This window comes from Cryptomeria japonica, chromosome 1 (genome assembly GCF_030272615.1).
Source record: "Cryptomeria japonica chromosome 1, Sugi_1.0, whole genome shotgun sequence".
Taxonomy (NCBI): domain Eukaryota; kingdom Viridiplantae; phylum Streptophyta; class Pinopsida; order Cupressales; family Cupressaceae; genus Cryptomeria; species Cryptomeria japonica.
The window spans coordinates 172,125,408-172,132,197 of NC_081405.1; positions in this window are offsets into that span (position 1 = coordinate 172,125,408).

Sequence of the window (6,790 nt, forward strand, 5' to 3'; positions counted from 1 at the left end):
TTTGCACCATACGACATTCCAGTATGGCATAGTGGAGTAATCTTAGATCAAGATTCAGAGATAGATTCCAATGAATACAAATGGGGTCCAGATTCCTTATCTACTACATCAAGTAAGGAACACAATGAAGATCAAGCAACTATCACGAAAGAAGACTTGTCTATTGCAGAACAAAAGATGAAGTTAGAAAGAAGACAAGAGAAACTTAGAATTCAGAGAAAAGAGGCATATGTAAAATGAAAAGGGAATGACAAAGACAGAGAAGCAATGCAACAAGAAGCGCAAACAAAGATCAGATATGGAAAAACCATAGAAGAATTAAGAGATAGTCAAGTTGGATTGACTATTAGTCCAGAAGAAGTTGAATTTGAAAGAAGACAAAATCTAGCAAAAGAATCCTCTTTATCACATACACAAGTATGTCAACTCCAAAATGCAAATGAGGTCAATCAAGAAGGAATTTGCAGTATGAAATATGTGTGTATTGATATAATCCATTCATTTAAGAGACAAACATCAGTTGAAGAACCACTTGAGTGTGAACTACAAAATGCTAATATTAATTTTGTTAAGACTAATTCGGAGACACTTGAGACAGACAATTCTCAAAAATATTTAATCTATAGAAGTACCTATTCTATGCCAAATTATGATCATTATGTCATGAACGTTGAAACACCTAATGATGACAGTGATTATGATTTACCCCTTCTGCATCCTGAACTAATTGATTGGGATAATTTAGACAACCCCGAACTAAATGTCTTTTCCAATGATCATGACTTAGTCGTATACCTTAACACTGTTGAACCCATCCCACCTAAGATATCTTCCATTGCAGAATCAAGTGATGTTTCTCATAGTCAGGAGAATGCCAAACTTTCCAGTGACAAAAGAGAAATAAAACAAGGAAAGAGACCTATTATTCAAAACCATTTCATGGCAACATTAGATCAAGTAAAAGAGAAAACAAAGGATGTATCTGATGGTGAAAACCTCCTTGAGGCGCCAGAAGATGGAAAGTTTGACATTATTCTTGCATATTTTCAAGAGAGATCTGCTATCCTGATAGAACCAACAAAAGCAGTAAACATTGATACATCAAAAGATCCTAAAATACTTCATTTTGCTGCCTCATTATCAGAAAAAGAGAGGAAAGAATACATGGAATTCTTTAAGCAGATATAAATAAATTTTGCTTGGTCTTATGCCGATATTCCAGGACTTAATCATGATCTTATCATGCATCATCTTAATGTGGATTTAAAAGCAAAACCTGTTAAGCAGAAGCTAAGAAAGATGCATCCACACATTGCTCTTCTTGTAAAAACCGAGTTGAAGAAACTATTAGAAGTGTGCTTCATAAGACCAGTTGCTTATCTAGAATGGGTTTCAAGTATTGTACCAATATCAAAGCCAGATAAGAGCATAAGAGTTTGTATAGATTTCAGAGATTTGAATAAAGTATGTCCAAAAGATGATTTCTCGCTACCAAACATTGATATCATAGTGGACTTATCAGCAGGACATGAGATGTTTTCATTAATGGATGGCTTCTTAGGATATAATCAAATAAGAATTGCACCTGAAGACCGAGAAAAGACAACTTTCACCTGTGCATGGGGAACATATTGCTGGAATGTTATGCCATTTGGGCTTAAGAATGCAGGAGAAACTTATCAAAGGACTATGATGACAATTTTCCATGATATGATGCATACATTTATGGAAGATTTTGTTGATGACATACTTGCAAAATCTCACACAAGAAAATAACATTTGAACATTTTAAACAAGATTTTTGACAGGCTAGAAAGATATGAATTGAGATTAAATCCAAAGAAATGTGCATTTGGGGTAACCTCTGGAAATCTCCTTGGGTACATTATATCAGCTCGTGGCATTGAAGTAGATCCTGAAAAAGTCAAAGCTATCATGGAGATGGAGTCACCTAAGAACATACATCAATTGTGATCTTTACAAGGAAGATTGCAATCAATTAGGAGATTTGTTTCTCAGTTGGCCGATAGATGTCTTCCATTTACCCATCTTCTACATAAAAATGGGATCTAAAATGTGAAGAAGCTTTCTTGCAAATAAAAGAATATCTTATGAGTCCTCCAATACTGATATCACTAACCAAAGGGAAACCATTTTTACTCTATGTGTCCGCAACATGTGTATCATTAGGTGCTCTCCTAGCTCAACATGATGATGAAGGAAAAGAAAGAGCAGTTTATTATATCAGTAGAATTCTTGTTGGCTATGAATTAAATTATTCCTCAATAGAAAAGATATGTCTAGTAGTTGTGTTTGCAACTGAGAAGCTACAACATTATATGTTGATTCATTCTATGAAACTAATAGCAAAGATAGATCCTCTCAAATATTTGTTGAGCAAGTCAACATTGACAGGGAGACTAGCTAAATGGGTTATGATACTAAGTGAATTTGACATAGAATATGCTGACTGGAAAGCTATCAAGGGACAAGTCATTGCTGATCAATTGGCTAATGCACCTTTACAAAATGACATGCCTTTGCAGATCAAATTTCCTGATGCAGATATCTTGACAGTAAGTACAAACTTTTGGGAATTGTACTTTGATGGTTCTTATACCCAATATGGATTAGGCGCAGGAATATTTTTCATCACACCTCAAGGACACACAATTCTGAAATCATATAGATTGCGGTTTCCATGCACCAATAATACTGCAGAGTATGAAGCATTGGCTATAGGGCTTAAAATGGCCACTGAATGGAATGTCAAAGAGCTACATGTCTATGGTGATTCGCAACTTATCATTAATCAAATAAATGATCAATATCAAACAAAGGATGATAAGCTTATGCCATACAAACAGCTAGTGGAGGAGTTTAAAGGACACTTTAAAGAAATCACATTTACCCAGATTCTCAGAAATGAGAATAAAGCAACAGATGCAATGGCTAAAATAGCATCTCTCTTGTGAAATAAGGAGAATCAATAGCATTAAAAATTTCTCATGGAAGATATCTTAACCCCTACCATCCAATCCCAACATACCTATCTAATTTTCCATATATCAGGAACCAGTCAATCCTTATACAGTCAAACCTACCAATATTTGAAAGATCATATCCTTCCTCTTGAATTATCTCGTAATCAGAGAAGAAACTTTATCCGTCAGTCCTCTCGCTATACTATTATTGCTGATATACTATATAGGCATGGTCTAGATGGTACATTGTTGAGATGTCTTGAAAAAGATGAATCTGAGAGAGTTTTTAATGACATTCATGCAGGTATTTGTGGTACACACTCAAGTGGTTTAACATTGGCTAAGAAACTTCTTCGTATGGGTTACTTTTGGCCTACTACGGAAAGAGATTCATTCACCTATGCTAGAAAATGTAAACAATGTCAGATCCATGGAAATCTAATTCATGCACCAACACAAGAGTTATATCCTATGACAGGATCATGGCCATTTTCATAGTGGGGCCTTGATTTGGTAGGAAAGATCAATCCCTCATCTTCTAATGGACATAAGTTCATTTTGATTGCTACTGAATATTAAACTAAGTGGATTGAAGCATTTCCTTTAACAACAGTGATAGGAAAACAAATATCATCATTCATTTTGAATTACATAATCTATCGCTATGGAGTTCCTATGACCATTATCACTGATAATGGAAGACCATTCAAAAATCAAGATGTGAAAGAGCTATGTGAACAGTTTCATATCCAACATAGGTTCTCTACTCCATATTATCCACAAGGTAGTGGTCAAGATGAGGCATCAAACAAAACTATCTTGAAAATCTTGAAGAAAACAGTCAATGAAGCTGGAAAAGACTGGCACATTCAGTTAAATCCTGCTCTTTGGGCATACTGAACTAGCACCCGCACTCCAATAGGGGAAACTCCATATTGTTTGGTCTATGGATTAGAAGCTATATTACCTATAGAAGTAGATATACCTTCTCTACGAGTATCCTTGCACGATCTTATACCAGAAGAAGAACAATGAGTCTCTTGACTCCAGGAACTAGAACTGATTCAAGAACGTTGCCAAAATGCAACAAAACATTTGAAAGTATACCAACAAAGAATGGAAAGAAGCTATAACCATAGAGTCAAACCATGTATTTTCCAGATTGGAGATATAGTTCTAAGGGATAATCCATGAAATCAACAAGACCGGGAAAAGAAGGGAAAATTTGAACCAAATTAGCTAGGACCTTTTGTCATAGTAGCAACATATGGATCAGGAGAATACAAGTTATCTACCCCTGAAGGTGATTGGTTTGATGAACCTATCAATTCTATCCATCTCAAGAAATTGTATGCTTGAGATATACAGTCCTGAAAAAATCAATAAAAAGCATATACAGTTCTAAAAAAATAAAAAGCATATACAGTCCTAAAAAAATCAATAAAAAGCATATAAAATCCAAAAAAATGCAATAAATTTAGATGGTGAAAACCTAGTAAACAAGCGCTATATAAGTAGTAGGTTCCTCCATCTATGAGATCACTTTGCACACCTATCCACTCCATCCTATCGCATCTATCGCTTCCATCATATCCTAGCCTATCCACTCCATCCTATCGCATCTATCGCTTCCATCATATCCTAGCTTATCCATTCCATCTTTCGCATCCATTTCTCTAAACCATTTAGCAAGAAATATGTAGCTTACCAACACTTATCAATCTTTGACATACTTGTCGTAGTCACTGTCTTAGATATTATCAAAATCAATCATATCTGCATTTATATCCTGCTATGGTTTGGATCTTGATAAATTCATACATCCATAATAATTTTTTGTTTCTGTTGGGGGCATAATCCTAATTCCTTTTGCTAAGGTGATCTTTTGAATCTTTGAAAATCCAAAACATTCGAAAAACTTAGAAAAACCAAAAACACCTAGGATTTTGAAACAGATAACGAGCAACAAAGCAATAAAAATCAAGGCATTTCATCAACAACTGAATCATGAAACTCAAAAAACAAAAGAATCAATCAGAAACTAATAAAGGATTATCAAAGATCATTCATTAAGATGATTATATCAATTAATGACCATAAGAACATGTGAATGACATGCAATATTCAGTGTTTATATCTTGATTTTATTGCTAATCATGTACTCTATGCGACTCAAGGATGTCCATGACTAGAGAAGATATGATGGGGCATGATTATTTTCTTTGATTGCTATCTATGGTTTATCTCTTACTACAGTATGTACTTGTCTCAGGATATGATCGGCAAAAGATCAAGGACAACGTTCCAAGTCATGCATGGAAGGGGATAATCCTTGTCTGTTCTGCAAGCAATACTCAGGTCAACTTGAATCATTATATCAAGTTGCTTGTATTAACTTGCTATATCAAAATCCATGTAAGGAATACTTAGGTCATCTTGAATCATTATGTCAAGTTGCTTGTATTTTCTTACAATATTTTAAAGCTCAATGATGAAATAAAGCAATGTTACAAGATAGCATAGGAAGAATGGCAGTACAATTTTTAGTTAGCTCATTATTCATCTGCATTATAAGCATTTCATTTCATTAACAGAACAACGGTCATAAATAAAGATTGAGTATACTTGGACAAGAAATTTTTTTTTTGCATTTAATCATTATAGGTGCATTCATTTTAGAATCATTATCCATTTCATTTAGTTGTATATAAATCATTTGCATTAATTTGCATTCAAATAAGTGCATTTTATTCATCATATAGTGTATCATCATTATAGATTGCATTATCATTCCATTAACAATCATTTATTTGCATCTTTGCACTTAGATTCATAATCATTATAAACATTACATATAAAAATACAAAAACATTTCATGTAGATCATTTGCATTTACATCATCATAAGCATTAAAGAAATCATTCATTTGCATTTCCATATTGATCATTGCATTTGCATAATTTACATATCATTTAAGTTAGTAATCATTTTCATTTGCATCCAAGATCATCAAAATCGAAAATCAAAACAAAAACATTTATCATTGCATCATATAGATCATAATCATAAGGCAAGACAATCATCATCATATCATCATCCATCTAATCACTACATCGATATAATCAAAGCATATAAGCATATAGATCATCATCAAATAAAAACATACATGCATATAAATCATCATCATCATATAGAGTCCATGTCTGCATATAGATCATCATAAAAAAATAAAAGTCCAAGTATACAATGATATCAGATCAAAAGTACAAGTGCATCATCAATACAAATCAAGTCAAGAATCATGACTTCCTCTCGATCTTGTGGATCTAACACCTGCATCACCTACACCATCATCATCATCTAATGGAATCATTCTTCAATTTAATATCTTCATCATTTATTCAATTATCATCTATCAAGTCTTATACAAGATGTATCTTTCCTGAAACCAGATGTTTTGATCAGTTATCATGTCTTATACATGATGTATCTTTCCTGAAATGAGACGTTTTGATCATGTATCATGTCTTACAGAAGATGTATCTTTCCTGAAACCAGACATTTTGATCATCTTTTGTCTTATACGGGATGTGTCCTTCCTGAAACTAGACATGATCTCAATCCAATCAATCTTATCAATCTAGTTCATCTGATTAATCTGCAATCTATTCACTCATCTATCTTTCATATAACATTCTTCTTCTATCGAGAGATCATCCATGCCTTTAATGCACAAACGATCTCTCAAGGGGGCATGGTCATCAAATAAATATCCAAAAATCAGTATCTAGGGCACACAATTAGGA